This window comes from Rhipicephalus sanguineus, chromosome 8 (genome assembly GCF_013339695.2).
Source record: "Rhipicephalus sanguineus isolate Rsan-2018 chromosome 8, BIME_Rsan_1.4, whole genome shotgun sequence".
Taxonomy (NCBI): Eukaryota; Metazoa; Arthropoda; class Arachnida; order Ixodida; family Ixodidae; genus Rhipicephalus; species Rhipicephalus sanguineus.
In genome coordinates, this window is record NC_051183.1 from 145,570,761 (window position 1) to 145,584,022 (window position 13,262).

Below are 13,262 nucleotides of genomic sequence, written 5' to 3' on the forward strand. Positions count from 1 at the left end.
AATTTGCCCCCCGTATACCGTTATGGCGCTCCTGTATACGACACATAATCCGCAGTGGAGTAACTGAATGGCTACGCCGCTGCGCTTCTGCTTTGTGATATTTTCCACTTCTCTTGGTGAATGCATTTTGTTGGGGAAGCTTTTCAGTAGCGCTCTGATAGTGCTCATCCATGGCGCCGTATGTCTTAGTGGTAAGTACGGCCCAAGTCAATTTCAAGACCAGTAATCGATCTAATTTACTGCAATCGATCTTCAAGAATTCCCCACACTGTTTCGCTTCGAATCGTTTATGGGTCTCTCCGCAACCAACACGGCAGATCCGAAATGGCAACGCTCCGGCATTCGCTCGATATCGAAGGCGGAAGAAAACATTTCCTACGCAACCACGTCTACACTTGACAAAAAAGTAGCGGAACAGCAGAAACGGAAACTAGCTTGAAATCAGTGAAGTGGAAGAATTGCAAACAGTCTACGCCTACGCTCGCGGTGCGAGTGCCGAGACGACAGAACAACTCTCCTATCACTCTGTACCACATTGCTCTCACCTAGCGCAGTGACTCCTCCTGAGAATGGCAGCCGCACTGCGTCGCGCGAAAGTTTAGAAGTGCTTGTTCTCTTTTTTTTTTTGCTTTACCTCTAAGATGTGCTTTCTAATATTGGCCTTGTAAGTGCGATTGATTACATTGGCGCAAGAAATTCTATTCTTGGTCGCAAAAAAAAAAAAAAAAACTGCGCAAATTGACGACGCAGACAAGAAAACAGCATTGCGCTGATTACAATTCGTTCTTCTCTTGCCGCTGCTCGTGAGATACATAAATTGAGAGATGTGTAAACGTCGTATCTTGTTGTTTTAATGGATAACCACTGGAACATAGAAAAATAAGTGGCTCAGACAGCTGCTTAAGACGAATAAGCTTTATTGATCAGTTTCGATTATTTATAGTAAAGAATAGTTCGACCGATAGTTAGTAGGCTAGCAGACTGTTCAATGCCAAAGTTGTTATTGCGAGCAGCAGTAATTTATGACATGCAACGAATTCCTCAATAAACTTACCTAGCTTTATCCGCAACAGCAACAGTAATCGTTTGATTGTTCACATCATGCAAAACACTCGTGTGGTAAATGAGATAGACATATTAACATTAAAAAAAAAGATGGCGTGCATAAAAAACGTACTCAAAAGAACTTCAGTTCGACTCTGTGCAAAACCGTTTACAAGTCATTTAATGTTCCACAATAGATTAACGTCTATTGCGGGCAGTTCCATATTTCGACACCTGCAAATTCAATCAGCCGAATACCACGAGTCTACTGGAGCAAGCGGGAGGAAGAAAATTACCGTCCAATTCGGGTCTTCTATTTCTCGCAGGACGAGAAAATAAGGTAAAAGGCAGCGGAACGCATGAGAGATTACACTTACTATGTGGGGACTCCATCGCTACCGGGGAAGCTTGCCTGAAAAAAAGAATTAACTTCGGTACGGACTCACATTTCTCCATATTTTTTAAGAACAGAAATATCACACTTAGAAAACTACACTAATTTTTATAAATGTTTTCAAGTGTAAAAACTTGATAGTGGTAAAGCTGTGTAAAGCAAAATTCCATTCTTTGAGATTCAACTGTTTAAAAAAATTCGCCGAAATTAGGCAAGTTTGAACACATTCATTAAATCTCATATGTAGCTAATGCATAATTCTTCACATAAAACAGATATTTGTCTTTAAAACATATACTTAAGTACTGAGAGAGAGAGAAAAAAAACTTTATTTATAAAGTCCAGCGAACTTGACTTGGGGTAGGCCTCAACCCCGGCCTAGGCTTCGGCCGCGAGCCCTTGGTATTTATTTTTTAAAGAGATATTTAAATTTTGTAAACTCCACCATCCGAAGATTAATCAGGTGAACAATATGTAAATATTTTCAGCTTAACTGAAGTCTAAAGAATTGAGAGCTGAGCAAGTTGGTAAGTATTTATGTTAAAGAGACAGGGCATGCAAACACGGAGACAAGAGGGAAATCAAGGCACCACAAACGCCGACTAAAAATAGAAAAGGCGCACAGCGGCGGAACAGAAAGAAGCTACAAAACCTTAACTGCGTACGCCCAAGCAATAGGCGAACCTATCAATCCGGCACGCGTGGTGGTCTACGTGAGAGATAACTATTCAGACACTTGAGTTCTTTATACAGGTTAATCGATGTTTAGCTCACGCATGCACTACCACTATTATCGATATGCGGGCCTCAAACATAAACGCGTTTCTTTATTTCTGCACTGTTACAGAATCGCGCATTCATCTAATTTTAGTGTCCGCTTACACTCTCGACAATGTAAAGATATATTAGATGGTGAGCCTTCGGTTGGCGATCTCTTATGTTCCATTAATCTCTATTTAACACAGCGACCCGTCTGCCCTGCGTAAAAGTGGCCGCAGCTAAACGAAATCTTATACATCACACACGTACGGCAATCAGTAAATTTGTTGGTATGTTTCACAAAAATATCAGTCCGCTTCTTGTCTATCACCCGCTCATTCTTTCTCTGCGCTGCGGCACATATCTAACCAAGCTTATTGGCAGCCGTAAAAACAACATTAACGCCGTATCTACCCCCTACTTTTTTTAGCCTATGAGATACGCAATGAATATAAGGAATGCCGATGACACGCTTTTTGCTATTGCTTTCTGCAACCATGCTCGGACTGAACAAAATGAATTTCTTTAAGCGTTCAGCTACAGTGGCCACTGCCACGCAAGCATAACCTACACCTGAAAGACGCGTAACCTGCGCGTTAAAGCTGGCACTCATGGTGTGTTCACATGATTTAGTGAGAGAAGACTGAAGGCATGACTTGGCTATACCGTTTTTTACAATCCTAGAATGTTTATACAAGAAACTTAACAGCGGTTTAGAAGATCTAGGAGAATACTGCCAGCAAACGTGGTTCTCCTGAAACGTTTAGTTGTTGTATTCCATCATTCTAAGGCAATTCTTTAGTGAAGTTAAGCCCTCCTCCGTTTAATTCGACTTGCTTGCTCACTGACGTAACCACCAATTCAAAGTCATCACCACTATAGAAAATCAGGTGATCGTCCACGTACCGAACAACCTTAATAATACAATTACCCAAGGCTTCCTCTAAACGTTTGTCAACCTTGCTGAGGCATAGATCACTAAGAATCCGAGCAATTCCTGATTCCGATCATAAATGCCTTCCTTTCAGCCTACGAGCGTTGACTTCAAATAAATGGAAAGGATTTCTAGAAAAGGCTCTGTAGATACACCAAACTTATCACCGAGAAAACCGTTTCCTGCACTTGTTCATTAATACAGTCTTCAACACATTTCAATAGCTCTTCATGCGGCAAGGAGTAATAAAGGTTTTCGATATCCATGCTAAAAGCTTTACAACCACCAGGGTTCTCATCTGAGAGAAACTGAACTAGCGCCTGAGAATTACGCATGCGAAAGGGTAACGACGGAATCCTGGCGTCAAGTCAGATTCTACCAGGAATACCTCAAGGTCCGTCGCTCTACTCCACGTGACGTTCGCCGCCAGGAGCAGCTGTACGCCGATTGGATGAGGTTAGCTAACCAGCATACCGAATACTTGTGGAAGATGAAACTTTGTGAGCTTCAACCATGTAAGAGGAAAATGTTTTCTATTTTACCACCAAATAACCAACTGGTCCCCGGAGGAGTTGTAGATGACAGTCATTGCAAAGCGCTGGCCTTGGATCCAAAATATTGCTTTAAAACTAATCTAAAACCTATAGACGTCTTATGCCTGCCGCGCGGTATCACTAGACTAGTTGGGGAAGAGCGCTCGCATTGTATTTTAGCCTGCATTGCTAGTATAAAGGGTTCTAATAAGCAACTTAGCACTACATATTCTATCCAGCCTTTGGTTAGGTATTGTGTGGCGAAGAAACTCAGGCCTGTAATTTCACATAAGGAAGGATATTTTTTGTAATTATGCCAGACAGCATGTTCCCAGAAAAAGCGTTAACAACCATAAAAAATAATTTTAGGATGGTAAAACTTAAATCATCAGTAGTTAGGCAGCATGCTGTTGATCTTTTGTTAAGACATAATCTTGTGAGAATAGCGCGTAATGTCAAGAACGCAAAATCGCTCAATTTAGAATTTTCTTTTTTCAGCGAAAACGCATAAGAACCAGATTCCTATTCGAGCAATTCGTTCTGAAAAAGGAACGTGGAAAATCACTGTTTATAGTTACTTGCTGAACTGCTTATCTTCACTGAGTTTTTCAGACACTTTTCGCTTGCGTAATTCTAAGCGCTAGTTAAGTTTCTCTCAGAGGAGAACCCTGGTGGTTGTAAAGCTTCTAGCACGGATATCGAAGACCTTTATTACTCCTTGCCGCATGAACAGTTATTAAAATATGTTAAAACTTTTATTAGTGAACAAGTACAGGAAACGGTTTTCTCAGTGATAAGTGCGGTGTATCTACGGATGCTTTTCTAGAAATCCTTTCCATGCATTTAAAGTCGACGCTCGTAGGCTGGAAGGCATTTATGATCAGAAATCAGGAATTTGCATTGGTTCTAAGGTTGCTCCAATTCTTAGTGATCTATACCTCAGCAACGTCGACAATCGTTTGGAGGAAGCCTAAGGTAATTGTATTAACAAGGTTTTTCGGTACGTGGACGATTACCTGATTTTCTGTAGTGGTGATGACATTGAATCGGTGGTTACGTCAGTGAGCAAACAAATTGAACGAAACGGAGGAGGGCTTATCTTCACTAAAGAATTGCCCCAGATTGATGGAATACAACTTTTAGACATTTCTTAAACGTTTCAGGAGAACCACGTTTGCTGGCAATAATCTCCTAGATCTTCTAAGCCGCTGTTAAATTTCTCGTATAAACATTCCAAGATTGCAAAAAACGGTATAGCCAAGTCATGCCTTAAGTCGTCTCTCACTAAGTCATGTGAACACACCATGAGTGCCAACTTAAACGCGCAGGTTACGCGTCTTTTACGTGTAGGTTATCCTGGCAAGGCACTGGCCACTAGCTGAATGCCTAAAGAAATCCATTTTGTTCAGTTCGAGCATGGTTGGAGAAAGGAATAGGAAAAAGCGTGGTGTCGGTATTGCTTATATAAATTGCGCATCTCACAGGCTAAAGAAATTAAGGGGTAGATACGGCGTTAATATCGTTTTTACGGCTGCCAATAAGCTAGGTAAGGTATGTGCCGAGGTACAGAGAAAGAATGAGCGGGTGATAGACAAGAAGCGGGCTGATATTTGTTTTGTGAAACATACGAACAAATTTACTGATTGTCTTACGTGTGTGGTGTATAAGATTCCGTTTAGCTGTGGCCGCTTTTACGCAGGGCAAACGGGTCGCTGTGTTAACCAGCGATTGATGGAATATAAGAGATCGCTTACCAGGAGGCTCACCAGCTAATCTATGTTTACATTGTTGAGAGTGTAAGTGTGCCCCAAAATTCGATGAATGCGTGATTTTGTACCGGCACAGGAATGAATAAACACGTTTAATGGTTGAGGCCTTGCATATCGACAATAGGCGTAGCGTATACCTGAGTCAACCATCGATTAACCTGCATAAAGAAGAAATCAAGTGTCTGAATAGCTATCTCTCACGTAGATCACCACGCGTGCCGGATAGATAAGTTCGCCTATTGCTTGGGCATGCACAGCTAACTTTTCGTGCCTTCTTTCTTTTCTGCCTTTGTGCGCCTTTGCAGTTGTTGGTCGGCGTTTGTGGTGTCTTGACTTCTCTCTTGTGTCCGTTTTTTGCACGCCCCGTCTCACTAACATTAACTGAAGTTGTTCGACTGTTTATAATTAAAGGTTTTTTAATTTTCTTCTCAGACATTCGCAGTATATCGCATAGCTGTGCATAAAAATAATTTAACCTAGTTTGTGTATATTGATGTTGACAGAACTGTGATATTTTATTTCTTCCTTTCTTTCTTTAATCGTTTATTTATTACAACACTGAATTGTCCAAGGGGACACGGCTCAAGGCAATAATTGCCTGACTGGGCCGTGCCACCCATACAGTAGCAGCACAAAGACGACATTTTGGAACATAGAAGCATACATGAAAATCAATCAACTACACTTGTTTTACACAGATGAGATGTACAATTCATCAAAATCAAAGGCAATAATCGAAAAGAAACATCAATGTCATACAGTTTGACAGGTACTTAGCACTAAAAGGTAGAAGCAAAGATATAACAAATGATGCACGTGTAACTCTCGAGCAAAAAAAGAAATGGACGGCAACGAAGAACAACCTCATAGGGCTCACGAGCAACATGCGGAAAAAAATACCATAACATTAATGTGGAATCATAGTCTTCATAGATTAACTTTAGTTTAGTCCTCCGAAAATAATAATTCACTTATCGCTTTTTCAACTGCTTGCTTCGTAATTCCAGAATTCAGGAGATCTGTGGTTAAGGCATAGTCATTGATAATAATAATAGTGATACCTGGGGTTTAACGTCCCAACACCACGATATGATTATGAGAGACGCCGTAGTGGAGGGCTCCGGAAATTTCGGCCACCTGGGGTTCTTTAGCGTGCACCTAAATCTAAGTACACGGGCCCCAAACATTTCCGCCTGCATCGAAAATGCAGCCTCCGCGGCCGGGATTCGATCCCGCGACCTTCGGGTCAGCAGTCGAGTGCCATAACCACTAGACCACCGTGGCGGGGCAGGCATAGTCGTTGAGGAGGTTAGGAATTCACATCGCAAGTTTGTTGTAGTTAGCGTTCATTTAGCAAATAGATTAATATTTTAGCATATGAGTGAAACAGTTTCTCCGCATGGGCGAAGGAATTAATGCGATAGTAACAAAGTGGAATGTCATACGAAGAAAGGCTAGCCGCTCACTCATTTAGCAGATACGGCCGCGAGTTGACCTTCGTGCAGATTAGTGGGTATAACGTTGCGCATAAAGGACACGGACACAAGAAGAGATGACTTAACACCCAGGGCGCATTAGCTCGTCCGTGTCCTTTAAGGGGTATTCAGACGGGGGAGAAATGCTCGGGGGAGACGGGGGGGTGCGGATCACGTGACCACGACGTCACGGATTAGCGAGTGGGCGTGACCCCCCCGCGCCTCCTCGGAGGAGACGGGGACGTTTTCCCCGAAAGGACAAACAATCCCCCGGCGGTGGGGGATGTGGCGGAATTTCTGGCTCTTGTTTGGCCACATTGTTGCACTTGCTCCTGCAGAGAGCGGCAGTGGGTGTCCAGTCTGTAGTTGGGGTCATCTGTAGCTGGGGTCATCGTCGTCAGCAGCTGGTGAAACGGGCGGTACAAGCCACAGCGAGCGTCTAGAAATCGTACAAAATCCTTTTGTGTTCGACGGCTAGGTACCTAGGGAGAGAATCTCTAGGGATTTTCGATGGTGGCGCCGTCACATCTTGGCGGAGCTTTCTGGAACGCCGCCACGCCGCCAACGCCGCTTCGTCTGGCTTCGCCGACCGGTGTCGGTGTCGGCTGAGCGCGTTCTGCGCCAACGACGATGACCGCGAGTCATGCAGCACATGCAGCTTTCGTCTTGACAACCACTGGACAACGTAGTCCGTGAACCGGTGTCCCGTAGCGACTTCGTCGTGACTGCCTCAGAGAACGTCTAGTACTGCCTTTGCTTGATTGACGGACGTCGAGGGCGAAACAGAGCGAAGGTGCTGCAATGCGCTGCCTTCCACGACAAGTAAGTAGCGATCTCTGTTATTTCGAGTTCTGCTCCGCTAGTCTGAAATGTCGGCGTACCTGTTACATTTACATATCAGAGAGCGTGATCATATAGCTATGCTGCCGTTCTTACGTTGTGGATACGGAGCGTGATAAACATTTCGAACTGCGGCACAAGAGGCTCATCCGCGATCGCTGCGCGAGCAGAAAAAAGTTTTCTGCGAAGGAACCGATCGTGTGTTTTCATGCACTACAGCCGCTACAGTTCGACATGGTTAACTTGCACCAACTCGTCCAATGTTCGGCTTTGCGTAATTGATAACTGCTACTATTATTATCTCATCAACTAATAGGAACAGTTTCTTCGCGCATAAAAGAAGCCTGATTGCCATGTGAAAGAACACATGGCTCTCACTTTGTGGCAATTTCGCAAGTGTTCAGGTTTGAATGTCGGATTTGCTTGCATTATGAAGTGTCATCGCGCTCCATGTTTCCAAGGGATTGCAACTGCTTGCAAGAGGAAGCAGGCGCTCTTCGTTCGCTAGTTTGATACAAGTGCCACAGTTCACCAGACAGCACTTAACGTGTTTAGTGCGCTCGCATTTAGTGTTGGTTTGTAAAAAGCCTTCTACGAATTGTAAGCTGAATTGTAAGCGTACTGACGGAAAATATAAAATTAAAGACGAGAAGCGTTCACTCTTTTTTTGTACAGCGTATCTCATGTGCCTGCTTAGCTGGCCTTCAGTAAGATTATGCGCCATGTAATGCTTATAAGGATTGTGAGAGTGATACATTTAAAGTAGTTGCAATAAAAAACAAATGTAAATGAAGAAGGTACGTATGACTATATACAGCAGGATATATGCATCTTTATTTAAGGCATGAACAGCAAGAATGCGGTTAGCTCAAGCAACCAACTTGCAACCAATCTGTAAAGCTAACGATATTCATTTGGAAACATTGTTATTGCAAAAAGCTTCTACTTGGGATGCTGCTTTACATCCTTGAGAAACCTTCAGTAGTGATTTTAAAGTCCCTTGGAATTGGGCTATCGAAACCTGTACAAACCCTGTTACCTTCTCAGCCTAGAGTTACAGGGACACTAAAGAGCAAAACGATTTTTCTCATATTAGTAAACTACTCTTTCGCAATACCAAAAACACCACGCTTGCTGTGAGAAAACACGCAAAAACAAAATGTGGGTGGTGACGCCACCTTGAAGTTTCCGCACCATTTGCCGTGACGGCGCCTACTAGGGACTACGTAGATCCTAATCGGTAAAAATGAAGTACATTGTCCTCTGAGGGTGCCATAGACTGAACATACCAAGTCTGGGGTAATTTTGTTGAGCCAATGGTGCCAAAATACGATAAATACACTTTAAAATCCGTTACGTCACGTGGGGAGATTTTGGCACGAAATTTAAAAAATGAAACTTTGAACTTGATTTTCTCTTCTATTAATAAACCTATGATGGCGAAATTAGTGACATTAGAGTTCTCAGAGCACAATTTATCGATGTAAACCGATTCATTGTTTCTCTTTAGTGTCCCTTTAAACTAATGAACAGTTTTTGTGATTCACATTTATGAGAATGAATGCAATAGGGTTTTCAGCTGTACTATAGTGTGCAATATACAACCTTTATTTGTGCAGGTGCCCGTGCTGCAAGTACAGTCATAACCCCTGTGGAGGGGGAACCGACCCCATGGAGAACGCAGGGGCTGACGAGCTGCGTTTAAGTATGCTTTGCTGGTGCTTTTAGCTATTTCAAAAGACACAAGAAGTGGCCCGACATCACTTGGCCATAGGCTGCTCTTCCTCATCTCAATGAGCATAGCTCTTGGAACGCTGGCTCCGCCAAAAAACTAGCCATAAAGTTCAAAGTAAAGTTTTTAAACCATGTACTTTTTGTCATCTCATGCGAGCTGCCATACACACACAGATGAATCTTTGTTGTTGCTTGGAGGTAGACTTCATGCTTCTCTCCCAGCAGCCCAGCTCTCTTCTCTTTCTATTATGTATTACTTTTCTTTGATTTATGCTTCAATGACCAAAGTATCCATGCTCACTCCCTGCGTGTGAAGGAGAAATGTACCGGTGTTGAAACGGCATAAAAGGATGTGAAAGGTTAAAGGACCCCTGACAGGGGGGGGGGGTGAAATTTTAGTTTGTGACTTTTTTTTTTACTGTAACTTGTAGCCTTGTGTCTGGCGATGCTAAAATTGAGTGAGGCATAAGCGCTCTGACATATCGTATAATTAATGCTAGTGTCGGTAATTCTGGCCACTTTTAGCTTCATTTTGAAACACCCGCCTCAAGTCATAAGAAACTACTGCCCCACAGCGGGGAAGCACCTAAGACATTGTATGCTAAATGTTTGGTGACATTGATAGCGCAGTTTTCAAATCGGGGGCCCCGTGCACGATAAAGTATGAAGCGATGTGGGTGCTTCGGTATGAGTTAAGCCGGTTAAGTGCGTGTCCCCTCAGGAGAATTTAAAGCATTCCTGGCTTAAGCAGCCAAAACCAACCTGTGAGCAGCCCGACAACTGAGGGAGAGGGATGAGGAACAATAGCCTTGGTCGGGTGCCAGTTGTGGTATTGTGTGTGACCTGCCCATCTTTTGCGACGTCAACAGTACTGGCTTTTCTTGTGGAACGTCACACGGGGCCTTCATCTACGTCATATTAGTGGATATGTCGTGAAGTGTTGCCAACTCGGATGAGCACTCTCACTTACTTTAAAACCAAATTAAAATATCTTGAAGGTAACGTTTGCCACTAATAATCGGCAGGACAATCAAACAACACAAACATCTCGAGGTTTTGATTTTGGTGTCAGGGGCCCTTTAAAGGGAACTAAAAGTATGCAGAGGGGACAAGAGCCGTACGGGTCCACCCTATGTGTTTTTAAAACCTGTAAATGATTTAAAGTAGTACTGTGCAGTCTACTTTAGGAGACCGGTAAGCAGTCATCAATCATACTTGCAGAAAAACTTTTTTTCAGAAAAACGTTACTAAGCTTATGTTGAATGCACTAGTCTTTCTTTGATGGAAATGATTTCAGTAACATTATTATGTCACTATAATCATAGTGGTAGCGATCTTTCCATGCTTTCTTTTGTTCTTTGGCTTTCGAATAATATTCTTCTATGTAGGAGTGTGTTTTCCCATCATTATGTTTTTTGGTAAACAGAACGGTTACTTTATTGAAAAGACTGATGCTGGGGCTGTTGGTACATAGTTCAAAAGAACGACGACACCCAGCCTTGAAGGGTGCGTATGGAAGAAGGAATTGTACAAGCACAGACACCCAGTGTGTGTGTGCATTCCATTCCTTCCTCTTGAGTAAGACTGAAATCTTGACTGTCTCAAATGAAATAATTTCACTCTTCACACTCTGCAATTATTAGCTTAAAATTTTATTTAACTATGAAACAAAAAGGGGGCGCCAACCAGTCTAAACAGAATGTTTATGACGTTTGGACTTCCAGAATGGAAGCCTTGTTCACGATGAATACATCATAAGTGGTTTGTTTTATTTAGAAGATGAAACGTCATAAACGTTTTGTTTGGACTGGTCTGCGTCTCTTTTTTATTTCAAATGTACCCTCCTAGCCAGACCAGGATTTCGCCATGATCCCAACTTCAAATGTCATTTAACGTACCACGTAAGTGCTCACTCAACAGCAACATCTTGTGTTGACAACTGTGTAGAAGACTGGGAGTGGTGCTGTCATCATTAGGATCTATTCAGTGTGTTCTAATAAAGGAAGATGTCGATGGAGGGCTTCACCATGGGGACAGCGGCTCATCCTTTTTTCTTCATTGTGTTTTTCTCCATAATACATTGAGAGCCAATCTTTGTGATTGAGAGACTTGGCACAGAAAGCTAGGGCTATTTCTGAAGCATAGTAGCTTGTAATGTTTTAATTGTCATAATTGGGACCTTTTATCTTTGTTTTCGCAATCACAAGTTGATGATCACAAGTAATGAAAAAGAAAAAGTTCAAAATCGAATTTTTGAACTTCGCGCCGAACCCCACTACCGGTCAGTCAGCATGACGTCACTAATCGATTTTATTATTGTTTTTTAAATCTGCGGCTGCTTTCTGCAGATCAAAATGTTACGAAGCCTCAGCGAGAGTGGAAAAGCTCGAGACTGATCTTTGTTCCACACCTTTAGGTCAGCCAAGTAGCGCAGAAGTATGTTACACAGTAATAAATTTTTCCCATGGAGAAAAAGTTTTCTATTTGATGCATTGGCGCCCGCAAATGACGGCTCGATTGAAGGCGATTTCGGTTTCGGTTTCCGACTGCGCAAAGCGCCACCTGTTTCCTGCAGCAAGTGTCATGGCGACTTCCTGTTTACCTTTCTGGCTCCAACGCGTGCTTTCAACTTCCAAACTTCTGCGCTGTTCTCCGTGACATTGTGAAATCTACGTGGTGATCATATCTAGTACCATCCGGAACATCAAGCATCAATATTTGATACGCGACACTTTGCCAACTGGTCGTCAGCAGGTAAGCAAAATGCCACTGCATCCTGCACAAGCTTGCGCGGCCCGCGTGGTAGCGCGAATATGTAGTGCTTCTACGGCTACCGCTGTCCTTGCATTTGGGAATAACGCTTTTCTGCTTTAATATCGCGTTAACTATAGCGACCAAAGCCTGCGTCTTTAATGGGGAAGAACGTGAGCTGCGCATACACGGACTTTAGAGAACTAGACGACGCATGTTTTCTGTTCTCGTTCTACACATGTCCTCAGTTCTCGATCGATTCCGACGATCTAGCGCAATTTTCTGTCCGGATTTTTAAAACTATAACGCATTCTTTCTTCCGCGTGGTCACAAATTGACACCACGTGGAAACAAATGAGATTGTTTGTACGAGTGAAATTGCTCCCCAAGAAAAGGTGGGCAGAAATATGGGCTTCAGAGCAGTGTGCATAGATTGCAATATTTAAAGTATAAAGACGATTTAGACAACCTGCTGTCACATGGAACTGGCAACACAGCATTTGTGCAGAATCGTCTATCGTTTCAGGGTATCATTAAGTTCTATCGCTCATCCTTTATAAATTAAATGCGGCCGCCGTGGCCGGGATTCGATGCCGCGCCCTTTGGGTAAGCAGTCGAGCACCATAACCACACCACCGTGGCGCGTCTCTGATGGGGTCCTTCCATGCCAAACGCCCCCGACATTGCACTCATACTTCTCAAGATTCTGTTCTAAGAAATTGTGGGCAAGCTTTTTAGTGCAATATTCGACCTCTTTCATGACAGAATCATTGCAAGAAAATTTTTTTTCTCTGTCCTTAGGAGGGATGTGAACGTTGCAATAGTGGTTGCTAGAAAAGGAATGGTGCTTTCTTGTTGCCTCTCATTGTCGTCCGCTATTCTCTCTCGCGATATGTTTTGTGGTGAAGCAAAACGGCGAGTCTGCTGCGTCCATTCTGACAATTTTTAAAAAATTCTACAAAGTATATCAACACAATACAATAACACCATATGCCAGGATAGTTGCCAGTAAGTGTGTCAGAAAAAGTA